The sequence below is a fragment of the Elaeis guineensis genome, chromosome 9 (assembly GCF_000442705.2).
Source record: "Elaeis guineensis isolate ETL-2024a chromosome 9, EG11, whole genome shotgun sequence".
NCBI lineage: Eukaryota > Viridiplantae > Streptophyta > Magnoliopsida > Arecales > Arecaceae > Elaeis > Elaeis guineensis.
In genome coordinates, this window is record NC_026001.2 from 90,362,420 (window position 1) to 90,386,004 (window position 23,585).

Sequence of the window (23,585 nt, forward strand, 5' to 3'; positions counted from 1 at the left end):
TTGGTAAAATTATAATTTTGCCCCTGAAGAGCAATAAGTCTTTTTCAAGTGAAAATCATTGGTACCCCTTCAACTGCTTTGTAATCATCAAAATCAATCTAAGGAGCAACAATCTCTCCCTTTTTGATGATGACAAAATACTTGAACAAAAGCATTCATATATGAATCAATGATCATGAATTTCAAAGGAATGAAATGCATTATAGGTAGTTTGAAGATAAATAGAAAATTTACAACCAACTTATAAGTGCATTTGCTTGAAAAAAAGATTGATTCTTTTGGTATGTAATACATGTACCCATTTGCATAGATAATTTGCCTATTGCTTAATGATTTGAAAATTTGCTCATTTGATTATGTGATTTTGGTATCAGAGTAGAAAATTTATTTTTGTTATCAGAGCAAAGCAGAATTTATATTAGGATTTGAAAATTACGTGTTTGAAAATATCTCATTTGCTCATTTGCTTGTTTTTCAAATTTCTTAGCATCTTGAAAATTCGCTCATTCTCATTTGATTATTTAATTTTAGTATCAGAGCATGTTTAACAATTAAGTGTATCAATGCATGTCTAAGAATTAATTTTAAAGCATGTCAGAGCATGTCAAATTTTTAAGATGTATCAGAGCATGTCTAATTTTAAAGGTTGCTCATTTACTTTCTTAGCAATTCATTCATTTTGTTAGCAATCTTGTTAATTTCTCCCAATTCACTCATTTTATTATTAAGTTTTGTATTTATCTCTTTTTTGATACTTTTGCTTAGCAATTCACTCATTGTATTTTTAAGTCATTTAATAATCTTGCTTTTGATATTTTTCATTAATTTCTCCCCCTTTTTGACATCATCAAACATTGTTAACTCTCCCTCTTTTTTTGAATACATTTTCTCTTTAGTATTTCTTCAAACTTCTTGTGCTAATCATTAATGTTTGCTCCCCCTGAATACAGCAATCATTAAACAAAATATGCCATTGAGTACCATAGATATGAATTAGCAACAAAGAGAAGATATATAATCAAAAGATGATTGATACCATTACAAAGAGTAGATATATAATTAAAAGATGATTGATACCATAGTTGTTTCAATACATATTCCATAATATAAAAGTCAACTAGTTAACATCATTACATGGCCCAAAAGATAGATCCTAGAAAGAACAACAAGGATCTAGTAGAACACATGACTCTATGGATCAGAATCAGATGTATCAGAGATGGGGTGGGGAGATGATGGATCACGACCAAGAGCTCGTCCTCTACCCCGTCTGCTTCTGCCACGAGTGGAGGTGCTGGCACGAGTAGGTGGGCGAGATGATCCTGAAGGCTGAGAACGTTCAGAGGTCAAAGACTGGACTGCAAGAGAGAGCCTGATGGAATCAAGAACGTTCAGAGCTCTTGAAACAGACTGAAGTAGTGCAGTGAACTGTGTAGAAGCACGCTCACTAGAGCCTCTGATCTCTCTCCTCAAGAACTCATAACCACCCTCCAATACACCTCTGAGCCTGCCAGCCTCCGCAGTAAGGTCTGTGACCTCAATAGTACACTCCTGTGGCTGAGAATGGGCCAAAGCTAAGACTTGCCCCTGCAAGTCAAGTACTCTCCCAGTCAGTCTCAAAATGCAATCCTCGAGCTGCTGAATCCGAACAGACTGATCTGAGATCAACTGAAATACAATGGAGATATGGGGGATCAAGGTCTGATCAGATGTATCTAATGATGTGGATCCCGGTGCAAATACAGAAGTGCTCCACTGACGAGAAAGCAAGGAAGCCACACGCTGAGAAATCTGCTCAATCTGATCATCAGCCAATCTGAACTCTGAAGGAGGTGCTCTGCTGTCTGGCTGCTGAACTGGTGTGTACCTTCTAGTAGACTCTGAAGGGCCAGCCTCTGGATCTGAAACAAACTGGATATCTGAAGATGCTGCCCTGAAGTCATGAAGAGGTGATGAGGGACCTTCTTCCTCAGCTCTGTCCTCAACTCTATCCTCAGCTCTCTCCTCAGCTCTTTATTCTGTACCCTTGATCCAACCATCATCAATTCTAGTGAATCTCATGCGGTGCAGAGTGTGTTGGTTGATGGTGTCTGCGTGAGAAAGCTTAGCAGATGCCTCCCCCTCAAAACTGACTCCAAACCTCCTGAAAACCAGTGTGAGGGCCATACCAAAAGGCAGATGTGCCTTGGATCTATTCAGTGTTTCTCTCATGGCCTCAATCATTAAAGCAGGGAGGTTTAAGGGGGTTTGAGTGATCACATGAAACATTATACAAATATCTCGACCAGAAAGGAGGTCATGCCTACCACTCCTCGGAAAGAAAAGCTTTGTCACTAATTGATGTAGAATTCTCATTTCAATTGACAAGATTTTGGCTTCTAATTTATTTAGACTTTCCGAGTAGGTTCCTCCTAAAATTACATTGATCCCCTCTTCCTTCACTGGGAGTTCCATGTATGAATATCCTTCACAGGGCAAATGTAGAATCTCTCCCAAAATAATAGGATCTAAGCAGATATCAATTCCCTTAACAGTAGAAGTTACTGTTCCATTGCCATAGTGCAGATTTAGATAAAACTCTCTAACCAAGTCTACATATGTAACTTCCTTGAGAGAACAGTAAAATCTCCAACCCTGATTTTTTATCTTTGAACCAAAGGAGAAACCCTGTTTTTCAAAAAACCTGAAGTCCACATTCTTGCCGGTTTCTACCTTTCTGTCAGAGAGAGGGATTTTGCTAGGGCTAAGAGAAGACTGAGAGGGATCTGGTGCAGACGCTGAAGCTGGAATGGGAGCAGAGGAGGTCTGAGAAGCTTGCCTTTTTCTGCGGACGCCTTCTTCCAGCGCACGGACTGATTTCCTTCTTTGAGGGAGTTTCATCTTTGGGGCCATTCTCACCACAAGAGCAGACAGGGAGACTCGAAAGATCAAATGGGTGAGGAGAAGGAAGGTTACTAGAGGATGGAAAGAGATTTTGGCGGAGAGAAATGATGATTTTGAGAAGAACGGTGGAAGCTAGGGCACGCTCCAACCGCTTCAATCAAGGGAGAAAGATGCGAGAAGCTCCTTTCCCAAGGGGTGATTTGAGGTGGAGATGTGAAGGGAGAATGATCTTTGGGCTAAATCCTTGGTTTTGGAGAGAACGAAGATGAAGACGAAGAGTCTTGGAGGGAGGAAGATGAAGAAGAAGAAGGGGTCGGCTCATGAACGGGCTTTAAGTTAAAAAGAAAAGAACCCGTGGGAAGTTGGCAAAGAATTTCAAGTATGCCATTGGGTCGACCCTAGAGGGTCGACTCATGAATCACAAAATTTCAGAAAAAATATGAATATATTTCGAAAAAATTTAAAATTTTGGGAGAAGAAATTTTGCTCAATGACAAGTTGTGAGAATGATAATCTTGAGCTTTTAGGTCCAAGAGAGATGATGAAAATTGAGCTCAAAGAAATTTTGACATCGATTTCTTGGAATTGGAGAAATATTTAGGCAAAAGGATCAAGAATTCCTAGATTTCTCCTAATTTCACAGAATCTATCCTCACTAAGGGCCTTTGTAAAGATATCAGCTAATTGATTTTCAGTGCAAACATATTCAAGAATTATATTTTTGTTTTGAACATGTTCTCTTATAAAATGATGTCTTATTTCAATATGTTTAGACCTTGAATGTTGAATTGGATTTTTAGTTAGATTTATGGCACTAGTGTTATCACATCTTATGGGTGTTTCATTAAGTTTGATACCAAAGTCTTCGAGTTGTTGCTTAATCCACAAGATTTGAGCACAACAACTTTCGACTGCAATGTATTCGGCCTCAGTCGTAGACAGTGCTACCGAATTTTGTTTCTTGCTAAACCAGGAGATTAGGTTAACTCCAAGAAATTGGCAAGTTCCACTAGTGCTCTTTCTGTCTAATCTACATCCAGCAAAATCAACATCTGAATATCTTAATAAATCAATTAGTGAGTCCTTAGAGTACCATAATCCTAGAGTTTGAGTACCATTTAAATATCTAAGGATTCTTTTAACAGCATTCAAGTGAGATTCTTTAGGATTAGATTGAAATCTAGCACATAAACAAACACTAAACATGATATCAGGCCTATTTGCAGTTAAATATAATAGAGAGCCAATCATACCTCTATAGTATTTTAAGTCTACGCATTTACCTTCTTCATCCTTGTCAAGCTTACATGAGGGGCTCATGGGTGTGCCAATTGCTTTGGAGTTCTTCATTCCAAATCTTTTGAGTAATTCCTTAGTGTACTTGCTTTGGGTGATGGAGATTCCTTCTTTTGTTTGTTTGATTTGGAGTCTGAGGAAGAAAGTAAGTTCTCCCATCATGCTCATCTCGAACTCCCCCTGCATGAGCTTAGCAAAGTCTTGACAAAGAGATTCATTAGTAGACCCAAAAATTATGTCATCAACATAAATTTGTATAACTAACATATCATTTTGATTTCTTTTAATAAAGAAGGTTGTGTCTACATTACCTCTTGAAAAACCATTATTTAGTAAGAATTTGCTTAGCCTATCATACCAAGCCCTAGGTGCTTGTTTTAATCCATATAGAGCTTTATTTAATTTAAAAACATAATTAGGAAAAGCATGATTTTCAAATCCTGGGGGTTGTTCTACATAAACTTCTTCAGCAATATATCCATTCAAAAATGCACTTTTGACATCCATTTGAAATAATTTGAATTTCATAAAGCAAGCATATGCAAGTACAAGTCTAATGGCCTCTAATTTAGCAACAGGTGCAAAGATCTCATCAAAATTAATTCTTTCTTCTTGATTATAACCTTTAGCAACCAATCTTGCTTTATTTCTTATTACATTTTCATGTTCATCTAATTTGTTCCTAAAGACCCATTTTGTGCCAATTATTAAATAATTTTTAGGTCTTGATACTAAAGTCCATACATTATTTCTTTCAAATTGATTAAGTTCCTCTTGCATTGCATTAATCCAATTATAATCATTTTCAGCTTCTTCAATAGTTTTTGGTTCAAGATGAGATACAAAAGCACAATGATTAAATATATCTCTAAGTGAAGAACGAGTTTTTACCCCATGCATAGGATCACCAATAATTAGCTCCTTAGGGTGATTGTGAACATACCTCCATTCTTTGGGTAGGTTATTTGTACCTTGAGGTTGTTCTTGATGTTCTTCACCTCCCTCATCCTGTTTGTCTTCATGTTCCTTGTCATCTTGAACTGTTGAATCTTTCAGAGTGATCTCCTTCATTCCTTCTATAAGAGAATCTGCATCATCAACACCTTCATTCTTCCTTGAAGGAAGATCGTTAGATTCATCAAAGACAACTTGTATGGACTCCTCTACTACTAAAGTTCTTTTGTTAAAAACTCTAAAAGCTTTACTAGTGGAGGAGTAACCAAGAAAGATTGCTTCATCTGATTTTGTATCAAATTTTCCAAGTCTTTCTTTACCATTATTTAACACAAAACATCGACAACCAAAAATATGAAAATAAGCAATATTAGGTTTTCTTTCTTTCCAAAGCTCATAGGAGATTTTCTTTAAAATTTATCTAATCAAAGCACAATTTAAAATGTAACATGCTGTGTTGATTGCTTCCGCCCAAAAATATCTTGGAAGGTTGCTTTCACAAAGCATGGTACGGGCCATTTCTTCTAAGGTTCTGTTTTTCCTTTCTACTACCCCATTTTGTTGGGGTGTCCTAGGAACAGAGAAGTTATGGCCAATTCCCTTTTCATCATAAAAGTTTTCAAAGTCTTGATTTTCAAATTCAGTTCCATGATCGCTTCGAATATTTTAAATTGAAAATCCTTTCTCATTAGTGACTTTTCGATAAAATTTAGTGAAAACATGAAAAGTTTCATCTTTGTGTGCTAAAAAGAAAACCGAAGTAAAACGAGAGTAATCATCTATAATTACAAAATCATATCGTTTTCCTCCTAGACTAGTGGTTCTAGTAGGTCCAAATAAGTCCATATGCAAAAGCTCTAAAGGTCTAGAGGTTGAAACAATATTTTTGGATTTAAATGAAACTCTTGTTTGTTTCTCTAGTTGGCATGCATCATAAATTCTATCCTTTTCAAAATTCAGTTTTGGCAAACCAAGAACTAATTCTTTCTTAATTAATTTTGAAAGAGAATGCATGCTAATGTGTGCAAGTCTACGATACCAAAGCCAACTAGTCTCATTAATTTTAGCATTCAAGGATACTAGGCATTGCATGTTTATTTTGGCTAAATCATTTAAATCTACCATATAAATATTACCATGTCTATGTCCAATAAATTTAATGCCATCATTAATAGGACTAGTTACAATGCAAACAGACGATTCAAAAACAACTTTATATCCTTTATCACAAAATTAACTAATGCTTAGTAAATTATGCTTTAAACCATCTACTAACAAAACATTTTCAATGTATTCGGAGGGAGTGATACCAATGTTACCTATACCGATGATCTTTCCTTTGCCATTGTCTCCAAAGGTGACCATCCCTCCATCCTTAGCATCAAGAGTGATGAATTGAGATTCATCACCAGTCATGTGTCTCGAGCATCCACTGTCAAGATACCATTTTCTGTTTCCTCCTTGGGATGCTAGACACACCTGCAAGCAAAAGTCAAGTTTTTATTTTAGGTACCCAAGCTTTCTTGGGTCCTTTTTGGTTAGTCATAATGGTTCCTTTTGGAATCCATTTTTTCTTTATAGTTGAGTTTGCAGACTTGTTAGAGAAGCAAGTGTATGACTTATGTCATACTCTACCACATTTGAAGCAAGTAATATTAGAAGACTTGTTACTTAAAGAGTTTACATAAATATTTTTCAGATATTTTTGTTTCTTCAAGGGGTTATAGCCAAGTCCAGCCTTATCATACACGGCTTTTTGATTATCAAGAATCATATTGAGTTTATTTGAACTCAAGGTGAACTTTTCTACTATTGGTTTTAGCTTGGCAATTTCATTCTTTAAGCTTTGATTTTCTTGAAGCAGGGTGGATTTTTCAATTGAAATGTTTTCAGTTTGTTTCAATAAAGATTGATTTTTCAATTTTAGATCTTTGTTCTTCATCCCTAGTTTCTTTAATTCATCAACTAAATCATAGAATGCTTCATGTAATTCTTCAAATGTAAAGTCACTAGGAGTTTCAGAAATTACCTCTTTTTCGTGTGCCATAAGGCACAGGTTGGCTTGTTCGGTTGAGTTTTCCTCGTCGGAGCTTGAGTCATCACACGCACTCCAAGTGGCCATCATGGCCTTCTTCTTGTACTTCTTGGGACCTTTCTTCAGCTGAGGGCATTCGGATTTGAAGTGTCCCGGCTTCTTGCATTCGTAGCAGATAAGGGGTTGGTCTTTCTCTTTTTCTTTGCTCTGTTCTCCTTTTGTGAATGGCCTCTTCCTCATCCCCTGTTTCCTTTTTCTCAAAAATTTTTTGAATCTTCGGGTAATGAGTGCCATCTCTTCATCCTGTTCTTCGTCTTCAATGTCATCAGTTTCTTCATCTGGTGGAGCTGTAGATTTAAGGGCAATTGTTCTTTTCTTTTTGACTTCTTCCTCTTGATGTTGCTTCATGCTCAGCTCATGAGTCATCAATGATCCAAGAAGCTCTTCCAAGGGTAGAATGTTCAAGTCCTTAGCTTCTTGAATGGCAGTCACTTTGGCTTCCCAAGTTCTTGATAAGGACCTGAGAATCTTTCTTACAAGCTCACTGTTAGTATAGGACTTGCCAAGACTCTTTAAACCATTAATAATATCAGTAAAGCGAGTAAACATTCCAGTTATGGACTCATCATGCTCCATTTTAAACAATTCATATTTATGCACAAGCATGTTGATTTTAGACTCCTTTACTTGATTGGTTCCCTCATGGGTTACTTCTAACCTATCCCATATTTTTTTAGCAGATGAGCAAGTAGAAATGCGATTAAATTCATTAGCATCAAGAGCACAATAAAGAACATTCATTGCTTTAGCATTTAATTGGGCCATCTTCTTATCAACCTCATCCCATTCTTTCTCGGTTTTGGTTGATTCCTCACCATCTATAATTTTAGTGGGTGTGTGAGGACCGTTCACTATGATACTCCATATATCATAGTCGAGTGTTTGAATGAATATTTTCATCTGAGCTTTCCAATAGGTGTAATTAGACCCATTGAAAAGTGGAGGTCGGTTGGTGGATTGCCCCTCGGCTAGAGAAGTGCCGACATGAGTTGTCATAGATCTTTGGCTCTTTGATTGTTTAGATCAAAGAAGGGCTAAAGCACCGGGCTCTGATACCACTTGTTGTCCAGCTATGCAACCCAAGAGGGGGGGTGAATTGGGTTTCTAAAAATTTTAAGCTTAACTTATGACTTATGAGAAATGTTTGACAAAGCTAAATAGATAGAATGAGTAGAATTAATTCAAGGCTAATAGCAAAAGCAAGAATGCAAGAGAATAATGAAGAGATAAAGAAAAGCAATTAGACACACACCAAACAAAAGGATTTATAGTGGTTCGGTGCCAACCTTGCACCTACATCCACTCCCCAAGCTCCTACTTGAGAATTTCAATCCACTAATCTTGTATTCAACCCGAATACAAACGTCGGAAACTCCGACTCTAGCTATTCCAAGCTAGTCCACTTATTTTTCGGATACAAGCCAACCCAATACACTCCGATTCTAGGTTCGGATCAACCTTCTCTTGTTTTGGAACCCCTCCAAAATAAAACCAATCACTCAAACTGAGTATAACAATTTATAGCACAAATAAGTACAAAGAAAGCTCCTTCAATGAGCGAATATAAATTTAAATACACTTTACTCAAGAGAAGAAAACCCTTTTTGGATTTCCTCAAGGTGGATGGAGATTTGAATGTGTACTTGAGGAGTTGGTGAGCTTGGATTAAAGGCTTCTTGAAAGCTTTGAATGAGCTCTTGCTTAGGACTGAAAAGTTGGCTTGAAATCTCTTTTTCAAAATCTCTCTTCTTGAATCCTCTTTGATTCTCACCTTTTTGTTCCTTTTATAGCTTTAAGAAATAGAGGAAATCATTCTAGACTGGAAAAAGAGCCGTTAGACTGCATTAAATGAGCATTAAAAGTATTTAAAACGGGTTAAAAACTAGCCGTTGCGAAAAAATCCCGTCACAGGGGTCGACTCATGAGTCGACTCATGCCTGGGGGTCGACTCATGGGTCGACCTCTGTGGAAAATCGTCACAGAAGTGAACGGGATCCATGGTTCTGTAAAACTGGCAAAAAGACCCGCAGAGGTCGACTCATGAGTCGACTCATGCCTTGGGGGTCGACTCATGGGTCGACTCACAGGGTGTGCCAAGTCTGTGCCGGCCAGAAAATTCAGCGTGCCAGTCATCTCATGTGCCATGAGTCGACTCATGGGTCGACTCATGATTTTCAATCATGCATATCTTTCAAAATACAAGTCCAAAATCAATAAAATTTTCACCATTGGATCACAAATCTTTTGTTCTATCATTTGATACTATCAAATCAGAATTTTGGTAAAATTACAATTTTGCCCATGAAGAGCAATAAATCTTTTTCAAGTGAAAATCATTGGTACCCCTTCAACTGCTTTGTAATCATCAAAATCAATCTAAGGAGCAACAATTTTTTTCTTATTTTTTTAAATATTTTACTTTTTTATGTACATTTTTATTAATTTTTTTATTTTTTTGACATATTTTTTTTAAAAATTTAATTTGAAATGGGTAAAGTAATTTGAAATGATGGTTTTTATTTGAATTAAAATTTTTATTTTTATTTTTTTAAAATTAAAATTATAATTTTTATTTTTTCTCATTTCTTTTTATTTTTTTCTTTTTTTATGATATTTTTTATTTTTTAAATTTTTTAAGATTTCTTTTTGAGATATTTTTTTAAAAAATTAATTTTAAATGGATAAAATAATTTAAAATTATCTTTTTTATTTGAATTAAAATTAGAATTATTATTCTTTAAAATTCATTCAAAATTATAATTTTTATTTTTTTCTCATTTTTTTCTTCTTTTATGATATTTTTTTAAAAAAATTAATTTGAAAAGGAGATTGTAATTTGAAATGATGATTTTTATTTGAATTAAAATTAAAATTTTTATTTTCTTAAAATTTAAAATTATAATTTCTATTTCTTTTCAATTCTTTTTTTATGATATTTTTATTTTTTTTTACATCAATTTTTTTCAAATATTTTTTTAAAAAGATAATTTGAAATAGAGATACTAATTTTAAATGATAATTTTTATTTTTATCAAAATTATAATTTTTATTTTTAAAAAATTTAAAATTTTTATTTTTATTTTTTTTATTTTTTATCTTTTTTCTCTTTTTTTTGAGAAAAAAATTAAAATCGCCAAATAATATGGTATTTTTAAAAATGCCATATTATTTGGTGATTTTATTATTTTTTTTTTTTGGCATCGTCTACGTGAAAAATGGAGGGTGACGTAGCGATGATAAAATACTATTCAAAATGATGTTTTATCATTCTTATATGAATCTGATAAATATGTTAAAAATTAAGTTATTTATGTAAATAATTTTTTGTACATTAATTAGGAAAAGCACTCTGCTTTGACCTCTAAAAACTTTTGCCACAATCACATCGTGATTTGCAAATTTTCTTCTCTAAAAAGAAGTTTTTTTTTTCCACTAAAAAAAGAGGATTCTTCATTCTTGAAAATCATGCTATGTATGGTTCGAAGATCATCATTGTAGATTTCCTTCCCTTAGTTTCATATCATATTAACTCAACGAATGCCCCCTTTCACTTGCCATCTACTTTGTCCTTATGGGCAACTTTTATACAATTGTAATGCTCATTCCTTGCCTCCCACCAGGGATGGCAACGGGTCAGGTACGGATTAGATAGATCATTTATCTATATCCTCCCATATTTACCTTAAATGAGATAGGGTAGGGGGGTTGAACAAATTAATCAGATAAAGCGACAAAAATTATTTTTATATTACCTCAAAAAGAGATTTTTGAAGAGTATGTGTGTGTGTGTATATATATCGAGGTGAATTTTATCATTATCCATTCTCGCCCCGGATCTACTGCAGGTCAGGCAAAACCCACCCCATTAAGATCAGGTCAAGTCAGATGCTTGTTAGGGTGGAGTAAATTGCCATCTCTAGCTCACATGCTAAGGATGCACATTGGGCTTGACCAGCCCATAGCCCACTTAGCTCCTTTTTTAGATGGCCTAGTTCAAGATATCCCTAACAAGAAAAATTTAGCCCAAGTTGAATGGAAAGACCTTGGAGCAGCAATCTTGAAGCCCAGACGCATGATGCAATCCAGCCTAAATATGAGATAGCCACACATGATGCACTTATGTAGGAAACTCTACGGGCATGATAAAACATAGAGGTAGTGGCAGCAGAAAAGATTCAAGACAAATTCAAGACAAAAAAACTCACCAAGAAATCATGAACAGGCAGCTGTATCATTGGAGCCTGTCCACTTTTTAGGGAGAAAAAATATCCAGCATTAAATCCTATAAGGCAAAACTATTGTGAGATATTTCAAGGTTCAGATTCCATTGCTTTTCCAAAATAAATGCTTGATCCTAACTCTCCTGCACACATCCCGTCACCCAGTTTGCGCTACCTCTTGGCATCTGAAAAGAAGCAAACACAGGGAAAAGTGAGCTGACAACCCAGTAAGATACGTTACATCCCTAGTTGATCAATCCTATATGTACATATGTACGTACGTACGTATATAGGTACGTACATATATATACATATCAACATACATATATATACATATATACGTACATACTTATATACATACATACATATATATATATATATATATATATATATATATAAATAAATTTTTAGAAAGTACCAAATATCATAATAAATTATGATTAATTTCTATCATAATTTATTATGATATTTGGTACTTTTTGAATATATATATATATATATATATATATATATATATATAAACAAAATAACATTCAGAAAGTATCAAATATCATAATAGATTATGACAGAAACTAATAAAGTAATCATTCAGAAAGCCAATCCATAACTAGCCATATATATATATATATATATATATATATATATATATATATATATATATATATATATATATATATATATATATATATATATATATGTTGCGGCCAATCACCTCGTCGTCTGATCACCGGGGAACGTGCATCCGCAAAAACGAGAAGTCCACACTGACCGGAGGCGGCTCCGGCGGGGACCCTCCGACGGTCAAGTCAGAGAGGTGACTGGGCAACAGTGAAATGAAGACAGAGAGCTCGATCGAGGGAGAGAGGAGCGAGCCTGTGATTTTGGAGTCGAGAAGTGGGGGGAGCGGATCCCTTGCACTGTCGCCTTCCCCGATTTATATAGTGGAGCATGGTATGGCGCCGTCATTAATGGCGCAGACAAGTGAGGAATTGTCAACTCACTGTAGATTGTCAGAGTCGCCGTGAAAGTATCACGTCGCCGTGGGGCTGTCAAATCACCAGGGTTGACAACGCCCTCAGTGGGACAATGCCTCCAGATGGCCGTGCCGCATGTTGCTGTCAGAACTGACAAGGTCTGGCGGCTGTACGGCGATCAGAGGAGTCGACCGGCCCTAGATCGGTGGCCAGCTGAGTGGCGTCGGGCTCCACCGTTGGTCGGCGAGTTTTACGTGAGTCGGCCATCAGACCTCCCGGTTCAGTCGGTCGGGAAAGGTGCGCCCGACATATCCTTAGTCGGTCGTGAGCCGATGATTGGCCGGTGATGGCGTCAGTCGGTCGGTCCGACCGTCAATCGGTCGGTCGGTCCGATCGTCAATCGGTCGGTCGGTCCGACCGTCAATCGATCGGTTGGTCCCTCCGGCCATCGGTCGGTCGGTTGGTGGGTATTCTCCAACAATATATAAACAAAATGACGTTCAGAAAGTATCAAATATCATAATAGATTGTGACAGAAACTAATATGGTAATCATTCAGAAAGGCAATTCATAACCAGCCAACAAAGCTTTTAACAATTTAGAAATTTCACCTTTCAAAATGCTAGAATAAAGACTAGTTTTACATACATCTCATGGAGAAAATAATTTCTGAGAAGAGAAAGTCTTGCACCATCCAACCTTATTAAGCCACATAGTCATCAATTTTCAATATGCATTTAATACTTGTAGTTCTATTTTTTCCTTTAAAATTTTGAATGACAAAAATACCTCTCATCTTTTAAAAATATTATAACATCCTATGACCATATTATGACATCCTATAGTCAAATTATGATTTCGTACACAATAGTAAGTCATAATTTAACTACAGAATATTATGAAGAAGGATATTTTCATCATTTAAAAATTTTATAAATTTTTAATAAAGAAAATATCCTTCTCTTTATGACTTTCTGTTGTACAGAATGTCATAATATGGTCGCAGGATGTTATAATTTTTTCAAAAGAAAAAAAATTTTCATCATTCAAATTTCAAACGAAAAAACAAAATTACATACATTAAATATGCATTGAAAAGTGGCAGTTACATGGCCCAATAAAATGGGTTGGTGTATTTTTACTGCACTGCATGTGGTGCACAAAGATTACTCTTCTAAGAAACTCTTAGTAAAAGTAATAATGAGTTTATGTCATCTTTCGATATTTGCAACTACAGCCATAAATGCCTCGTGGCAAGGCCTAAAATCGATTTACTTCTAAACACTATAGCATCCCATCAATCCACATCTACCAGCATTTCATCATGAATTAGTTGGATCCAAAAGAAGACTAGTTTCTGGCTATAACATGCCAACAATCAACATGTACCAATAATTGCCCACTGAAAGTCTAGAAGAAGACTGGACCAATAAAGATAACTAGCTCTAAAAGCACATAAAAAATATATCCCCTATCAACATGTTCCAATGATTGCCTCAACTAGTTAGGCTCAAAAGAAAGCTAGCTCCTGACTATAACATACCATAAATCAACATATGCCGATGATCGCTCATTGATGGTCCAAAAAGATACTAGATCCTGAACCCGAATAATTATCCTCAAATAAGAGAGCAAACATCATATCCATCTCAACCAATTTCCTCCTTCACGTGAAAGTATATTAATTTTATAGACAAGGTTTGATAACTTGTTAACTTATGATTTAATCTTGTCCAATTAAATCAACATGTATTTCGATGGATCAAAATTCAGTTCATGTCCAAATGAATTTTTTCATGCTTGATATAATATTTTAAAATTCATTTGAATGCAGAGTATATACAATATTTAATTTAAATACAAACACAAATAATTTTCATAATTTTAATTTCAAATATTTAGATTATTTTCCTATGCAGGTACGAAATTAAGTAATGTATATTTTAAATCTCTTCATATGGAATGCATGATAAAACACGGGTGTAGAGATAACTTACAAATCAAGATTGGTGTGGTCCAGAAACTCTTCCCGTTAGGGCTACACACGACCTAATACAAAATAATCAATTATTAATGGAAGGCTTCACTTGGCAGCAAAACCAACTTAGGGCTATATCACCTAGGATCCTTCCGAATAAGGATGGCATAGCTAGATTTGGACCTGGTGGTTCTTCCCCTGACTGGTGGTGTCCAGAACTAGTTCTACCTCCCTGTGTCTAGCCATCCTCCAATGATCCTTCCTATCTCCCTTGACCAAGAAATTTATTTTATGTTACTTTACCAGGATTGATGCTTACCTCGGGCTGAGGATTCTCTCCTCAACAAGGGGGCATCCTGTGCAAATCCTAATCTCACATCCCATGATCTATGAGACAAGGCGAAGCTCAGGGCTCACCACATGCAAGGAGAGGGAGAGAGGTGAGAGAGAGTGGAAGAGAGAATGAGGGAGAGGGGAAGGCCGATGGGCTCCCCTTGGCCACCAATGGACAATGTGGGAGGGCCCTAGACCGTCCACTTAAACCACAGAGAAGAAAGGGGGGGGAATTAGAGGAGGAAGGGAGGACCAGAGGGAGAAGAATAGAGGGTCGAGGCCCTCGGCTGCTAGGTTGTGGCCCAACCACAGCCACCGCGAAGGAGTGGGGAGGCATAAGCAAAGGACAGCCTTCATGCCCTTCCCCTCTTCAAGGTTGGTCGGACAGGTGCCATGCCACCCTCGCTATCCCTCATGTACAAGGAAATGGGAAGAGGGTCGCAAGAAGAGCCGATCATGAGTCAAGCCTCGGCTTCAAACTATATTTATTTTTAGTCGGGCTTTGGGCAAGATCTATCTAGATTTTCTATGCCTAAGCCAGGCCCATGATCAGCCCTAGTAGCGATGCGTGCCCCTCTCCATGGCGCTGATGGGGTCCTGAGTTTGGCCCACTTAATGGGTCCAAGTCTGTGTACCCAGGTGCTGCACTGCGTACCCACTTATTGAAGACCCTATTTTTAGATGGAGACTGTGCATTACAGGATCATCTTGTTTCTGAACATTCTATTGAAAGTAATCATCTCCAATAGAGAAATGGATCTACATTAGTTTATTCAATGCAGCTTCGTACAGTTTAAGCATAAGATTAGATAAACTAAGACAAGAAGCATCTGAATCTAAGATGCTATAATTTTATTCGATACTTGCATAGTGTACACGCAGTCAAGTCAGTTACATAGTCTACAAGGTGGTCAAGTCAATAACTTAATAGTCTACAAGGCAGTCAAGTCAATAACTTAATATCTATCATTTAATCGATGAAAAGCATCATAACAAGAATGGACTCATGTTACCAGAATACAAGATTGAAGACTTAGAGTCAAATGGCAGCTCTTTACTATAACATCATGTTTAAAGAAAAGAAAATAAGAAAGTAAGAAAAGAAAAAGGAAAAAAAAATCAATTTCCTCTAATTAAATTAGTTAATTAGCAGCCATATACTTTGATAACGTTCAGCCAAATTATTTTTTCAAGATCAAAATGTTATCACAAATGGAAAAAATATAATAACATCTGCTTCTATTCAAGAAAGCAAAACAAATAAAAGTTTATTTTGTATAAAACGTACCTTTTCCCCTGGTGGAAACATTTGATGCAGACTTAGCAGCCTTTTTCACACTTGTCTTCTTGACCAGACTGGCTAGCTTTTTTCATCATTTTAGCCATCTTTTTTACCCTTCTTTTTGGGTTTGGAGTTTGAAGGCTGGCCACAATTGCTGTTATTAACTGCAGCACTCTTTTTTGATTTGATTTTGGTAATTTTTACAGAATTTGTTTTGACTGAGACAGTTTTCTAAACCGTAGATCCCCTTCTCATTGGCTCCTTCCAAGAGGACATTTTGCCTTTTTCTGCAGTCTGTCCATCCCGCGTAGATAATGTAGTCTTTTCTGAAACAGATTTGGAAGTGTCTTGATCAGATTTTATTACGCCCCAAACTCGAGACATAACATGACCATGCTATCGAGGGATGGACTCACGATAACATGAAACCAAAATTCATCTTCTTAAATATAATAACAGGTGTATCACAAATAAATGTAATAATAAAATTCAATTCAAATATTTAATTAAACCAAAACTGGTTCAGAGCATCTAAATCCAAAGATGAAATAATCCAAGTCTTAAAATTCATAATAACTACAATCCATAAACATAAACTGAATTCCTAGTGTAAAATTTCCAAACTTGCTTTGCTGATCCCCAAGCCTAGATTCCCTTTCCATCAGTCCTAGCCTTATTTCTCTGTACATGAAAAAAAAAATAAAAAGAATATGAGCTACACCAGCTCAGTAAGTAGACTTCCGCTTCCTTACCGGATCAAGCATAAGTTTTCTATGATAATACATCATTTAACAAATAACAATTATTGTAAAAATAAACATTTCATAGACCATATAATAAAACAAGTTATAAGCTCATCATGCATGCATAAATCATGTATATTTCACAATTATGAATCGTAAATCATTTTCATCATGTATTCATGTCATGTTTCAAAACATTGCTCACAGACATTCGTGCTAAGGTCACTATTATACCCGTGACAGGGCCATATTTCTTAATCGACAGAGTTCTTAATTCATGTGCCAACTTTATACCCGCTGGCAGGGCCATGTTTCGTATGGATACTAGCTCCGGATGTCGACCTTCCTGAAGGGATTCATTCATAGCTATCTAAGAGCCTTTGAAATCATTATATCTTTAAAGCATACATATACATAGATAAAAAAATAATGAAATTCATGCTTCATAATCATGCTATTTTCATAAGACATATTCATGAAATCAATGCTCATAATAAAACATGCTTTTTCATGTCACATATGCCGATTCTTATTTTATGAAAAATTATGATTTCATCAATAGCAATTCTTTGCATAAAAACATGATCATTTAAAAAATAAATAAGGAGCACAGGATCTACTTACCTCGATTATCCTGGACCTTTTAATCTTCCTTAAAAGAATCGGACAGTCCTATTTAAAATATTAATTCATCAATAAATTTTATTTCATATATTTAATAAAATTTCATAATATAAAGAAATGACCGATATGATGATCTATCCAATAAATCTCTCCCTTCGGCTCTAAACCGATTTAAGGTCATAGGTCCCTAGAAGTGGAGAAGGTGGCTTAATAGGGGATTCATAGGGCTTCTTAGAGAGAGAAAGAGTCCAATTTTAGAGAGAGAAAGACTTTAGAGAGGGATGAGAGAAACTTCCTTTCATGTGTATTATTATTATTATATTTTATTATTATTATTATTATTATTATTATTATTATATAAATATATATTTTTCTTTTCTTTTCTTTTTATTATTATTATTATTATTATTATTATTATTATATAAATATATATATATATTTCTTTTCTTTTCTTTTTTCTTTTCCCTTTTTCTTTTCTTCTTTTCTTTTTCCTTTCCTTTTCTTTTTCCTTTTCTTTTTTTTTTTCCTTTTCTTCTCATGGCCTTCTTTGGCCGAAACAGGGGACCTAGAGGTCCCCGTACCCTTTGACCGACTGTTCGTAGCCACCCCCGATCATGATGGTGGCCGACAGCGAGGGGAGAGCTTTTCGAATTTGGAGGGGCCAAGCCCGACGGTCGGTGGTGACCGTCGGTGCCGAAAAATCAGGGAAAAGAAGAGGCCGAACAGAGATTTTCTTTTCCGACAAAATCTGACGACACCTGTCACCGGCAATCGTGCCCACAGGCACGAAAAAGAAGGGAGAGAAGAGAGGAAGAAGAAGGAGGCCTTACCACAACCTCCGATGACCCCCACCGACGTGAAATCGCGGCGAGCATGAGTCGAGGGGCCGCGGCTTCAATCGAGAAAATCGGAGAGGAACTCCAGCGATCGTCGGTGATTGATGGGTCTACTCTTAGAGGAGAAGAGGGGGGTTCTTATAGAGCTTGTCCTAGGGTCTTTTAATGGCCCTAGGACTTCGATTCCTGATCGGAACCGGAGAAGAGGAAGACTCCGATCGGGAGTCTTCCTCCCTGTTTTTTTTTTTGTTTAATGGGCTTAGTGGGCTTTTGGCCCATCGGACCGAGTTATCACATTCTACCCCCCTTAAAAAAAAATTTCATCCTCGAAATTTAACATACCTTCATTTTCAAATAAGTTTGGATATCTCGTCTTCATATCATCTTCAAGCTCTCAAGTGGCCTCTCTCTCTTCATTATTACTCCAATGAATCTTTACATACGGAATGATACGCCGTCTTAGAACTTGCTCTTTTCGATCAATAATTCGGAGGAGAAATTCTTCATAGGTTAGATCTTCATGAACTTGCAATGGCTCATACTTTATCACACTGTTTGGATCAGGTACAAACTTTCTTAGTAGTAAAACATGAAAGACATTGTGCACTTTGGATAAATCTGATGGTAAGACTAGTTTGTAAACAACATCTCCTACTCGATTTAAAATTTCAAAAGGTCCAATATATCACGGATTCAGCTTGCCATGTCTCCCAAACCTCGTGACACCCTTAGTAGGTGATACTTTTAGAAAAACATGATCACCGATCTGAAATTCTAATTCTCTTCTTTTTCTATCTGCCCAACTCTTCTGTCTATCCTGTGCTGCCTTGAGTCGTTTCTTGATTAGATAAATTTTGTCTCTAGCATCTTGAACTAACTCGGGACCTATTAATTTCTTTTCACCTACTTCATCCCAATACAGAGAGGATCTACACTTTCTTCCATATAGGACTTCATAGGGTGCCATCCGGATACTAGAATGAAAACTGTTGTTATATGCAAATTCAATCAATATCACATGATTATCCCAATGTCCTCCGAAGTCAAAAGCACAAGCTCTTAACATATCCTCAAGAGTTTGAATTGTCCTTTCAGATTGGCCATCGATCTGGAGATGGAATGCAGTACAAAGCCTCAATTCTGTCCCCAAAGCATCTTGAAAATTTTTCAAAATCTAGATACGAATCGTGGATCTCGATCAGACACAATACTTATTGGAACACCGTGCAAGTGTACAATTCCATCAATATACATCTGGGCTAACTTATCAAGTGGAGTGCCAACTCGAAAAGGTAGAAAGTGGGCTGATTTAGTAAGCCGATCAACAATCATCCACACTGCATCATTTTTTCTTGTTGTCCTTGGAAGTCCAGTAACGAAATCCATCGTGATATGCTCCCATTTCCATTCTGGTATCTCTAATGGCCTTAGCAAACCAGCAGGTCTTTGATGTTCGGCTTTCACTTGCTGGCATACCAAGCATTGAGATACAAACTGAGCTATCTCCTGCTTCATTCCATTCCACCAGAAGAATTGTTTTAAATCTCTATACATCTTTGTACTACCGGGATGAAAGGAGAAATGGAATTTATGAGCTTCTTCCAAAATTTTCTTTTTTAGTTCAGGATCTCCTAGTATACATAATCTGTTCCCAAAATAAAGAGTTCCATCTGTATGTAGCCTAAACTCAGTTCGTAGCCCTTTCTCCATGTCCTTCTTAAACTAACATAAATGAATATCACTTTGTTGGGCCGTTTTTATCTGTTCGATCAATGCTGGTTGTACCATTAAATTTGCTAACACATTCTTAACATCAGTACAAGTCACTTCAATTTGTAAATCTTCAAGATCCCTCAGAATTTGTTGCTGAAAGGATAGCAGAGTCATCACATTTGCTGAAGACTTCCTACTAAGTGCATCTGCCACCGCATTGGCTTTTTCCAGGGTGATATTTAATATTTAGATCATAATCTTTTAATAGTTCAAGCCACCTTCTTTGCCTCATGTTCAGCTCTTTTTGAGTAAATAAGTATTTTAAGCTTTTATGATCAGTAAAGATTTCACATGATTCACCATATAAATAGTGTCGCCAAATCTTCAAAGCAAAAATAATAGCTGCAACTCCAAATCATGTGTCGGATAATTCTGCTCATAGGCTTTTAGTTGTCGAGAAGCATAAGCTATGACCTTATCGTTCTACATCAACATACAACCTAATCCTTCTTGGAAGCATCACTATAAATGACAAATCCTCCTTATTAGATGGTAAGGTAAGAACTGGGGCAGATATCAATCGTTGCTTCAGATCTTAAAAATTCTGCTCACATTCACTGCTCCATTCAAATTTTATTCGTTTCTGAGTTAAGTGAGTCAGAGCAATTGCAATTTGAGAAAATTCTCGACGAATCTTCTATAATAACCAGCCAACCTAAGAAGCTTCTAACTTCCGTCACATTAGTCGGACGAGGCCAATTCACCAGGCTTCTATCTTCTTTGGACCGACTGAGATTCCTTCCTTAGATATTACATGACCGAGGAAGACAACACTATCCAACCAGAATTCACACTTGCTAAGCTTGGCGAAGAGCTTCTCTTTTTTCAAGTCTGAAACACGATCCTCAAATGTCTCTCATGTTCCTCTATATTTTTAGAATACACTAGGATATCATCAATAAAAACAACAATAATTGATCCAGATACGGCTTAAAATCCTGTTCATCATATCCATAAAAGCAGCCGGTGCATTGGTTAGTCCAAAAGGCATTACTAAAAATTCATAATGGCCATATCTGGTTCTAAATGCAGTCTTAGGTACATCTTCATCTTAATTCTTAGTTGATGATAGCCTGATCGTAAGTCAATTTTGGAGAAAACTTGAGCACCCTGAAGTTGATCAAATAATCATCTATTCGAGGAAGAGGATATTTATTCTTTATGATTACCTTGTTCAACTCTCGATAGTCAATGCATAAATGCATGCTCCCATCTTTCTTTTTCACAAATAACACAGGAGCTCCCCAAGGTGATGTACTTGGTCGGACAAATTTTTATTCAAAAGTTCTTGCAGTTGATCCTTTAATTCTCGTAATTCTATGGGAGCCATCCGATAAGGAGGTTTTGAAATAGGTCCGGTTCTGAGGTGATATCAATTTTAAATTCAATCTCACGCTCTGGGGGCAGTCCGGGTAGTTCATCTGAAAAAATATCAAAAATTTCTTGACAATTGGGATATCATCCAACTTTATCTTTTCCTTCTCAACGTCTATTACATGGGCCAAAAATGCTCTGCATCCTTTCCTTAAAGCTTTTTTTGTGTTCATGATTGAGATAATACCCAAAGATTGTTTGGGTTCCGTATTATGAACTTTGTCTTGAAAGAAGAATTGCGGTTCATCCGAAATTTGAAATACCACTCTTTTTCCAAAACAATCAATATGTGTATGGTATGAAGATAACCAGTTCATCCCAAGAATAACGTCAAAATCATACATATTTAGCTGAATCAAATCTGCTGCTAATTCTTTTTTTCTATTTGGATTATGTAATTCTTGAAAATAATGTTAGCAACAACAATATTTTTAAAAGGTGTGCTAACATATAATGGTTCATTTAGTTTTTCAGGCACACAATTCGAAGAAATAGCAAACTTGAGAGATATAAAAGAGTGTGAAAAGCCAGAATCGAATAACACACGAGCATGAATAGAATTGACTGGGATAATACATGTCACCACTTGATCATTTGTATTGGCCTCCTGCTGGTTTAAAGTAAACACTCGTGCATTTTCTTTTTATTTTTGATCAACTGGTTTGTTAGGTCTAGAGTCATCTCTTTTCTTATTTGGGCAATCACGAGCCATATGTCCTTTCTCACCACATAAGAAGCATGCTCCAATCCTCTTGAGACAAGGTCCATTATGATTTTTTCACAGTAGGAGCAGGATGAAGATTCTTTCTTCTTATCAGAGTTATTATTTTTAAAATTTTTCTGCTGATCCTTTAGATTTCTTGTGGATCTCGGTCTCTTCTTATCTCCTCTTTCTAGATCTGCTCTTTTCAATTCAGACTCCACTTTCAAAGCTCACTCCAGTACGTCCTTGTAGTTATTGAAAATATGAGAAGACAGACGGGATCGAATTTCAGATCTTAGATCTTGTTCGAATCTGTTAGCTTTACTCCTTTCGAATTCCATAAGCTGGAGGCAGAAGCGGCCTAGCTCATTAAATTTGTTAGCATATTCTAACACCGTCATATCATCCTTTTGCTTTAAGGCTAGAAACTCATTTTTTTTTACCAATCTCATTGTCTCCGGAAAGTACTGATCATAAAATATCTCTTTGAATTCTTCCCAAGTGAGCTGATCATCATTGTTCCCATAGGCAGGTTTTATTGCAGTCCACCAAAACTCGGCATTCCCTTTTAACATAGAAACAGCTAATCGGACCTTCACATTCTCAGGGTATTGCAGGGCATCAAACATCTTTTCCATCTCTCGAATCCATGTCTCTGCAGCCATAGGATCACATCCACCCTCAAATAGAGATAGGTTGAGTCTTCTGAATCTCTCGTAGTATGATTTCATAGATAATGTCGGTCGAGGAGCAGTCTGTGCCTGCTGCTGGATAAGCTGAGCCACCACTTGACATACACCAGCAATGTCCGTCTGAGTGGCTGGTGCGTCAGGAGCCCGCTCAACTGGTTGATTGGCAGCTCTCCGCGACGTCAATCTTGCTCCTCTTGCTCCTCTTATCCTAGCAGCCATATTTGCCAAAGTCTCGCCCTCCCTATCGCTCATCGCTTCCTATTCAAATACCAACATTATTACATTATTTTATAACAGAGTTACAGTACAGTTAATAATTTAAGTCAGAGTCTAACTATGCGTAACCTAACTACCCACTGTTAGGTTTTAAGTTCTACCATTGATTAAACCTATCGCTCTGATACCATAAAATATCACGCCCCAAATCCGGGACATAACACGGCCATGCTACCAAGGGATGGACCTACGATAACACGAAGCCAAAATTCATCTTCTTAAATATAATAACAAGTGTATCACAAATAAATATAATAATAAAGTTCAATTCAAATATTTAATTAAACCAAAACTGGTTCAGAGCATCTAAATCCAAAGATGAAATAATCCAAGTCTTAAAATTCATAATGACTATAATTCATAAACATAAACTGAATTCATAGTGCAAAATTTCCAAGCTTGCTTTGCTGATCCCCAAGCCTGGATTCTCTTTCCATCAATCCTAGCCTTCTCTATACATGAAAAAGAAAATAAAAAGAATATGAGCTACACTAGCTCAGTAAGTAGACTTTCGCTTCCTTACCGGATCAAGCATAAGTTTTTTATGAT

The 23,585-nt window shown here is 36.3% G+C and overlaps 1 long non-coding RNA gene across 2 annotated transcripts in view; it reads right to left on the bottom strand.

The window, feature by feature from the left end:
- LOC140851710 (uncharacterized) overlaps positions 1-15,170 on the bottom strand; it is a 40,251-nt gene extending 25,081 nt beyond the window's left edge. Inside the window, exons 1-2 of one of the 2 annotated variants that reach the window (XR_012134449.1) lie at positions 14,420-15,170; positions 11,434-11,633 (exon numbers count right to left, since the gene is read on the bottom strand). This is a non-coding gene — a long non-coding RNA (uncharacterized lncRNA). The remainder of the gene's footprint in view (positions 1-11,433; positions 11,634-14,419) is intronic. The other variant, XR_012134450.1, reaches the window with a different exon arrangement.
- Positions 15,171-23,585: the final 8,415 nt, after the last annotated feature.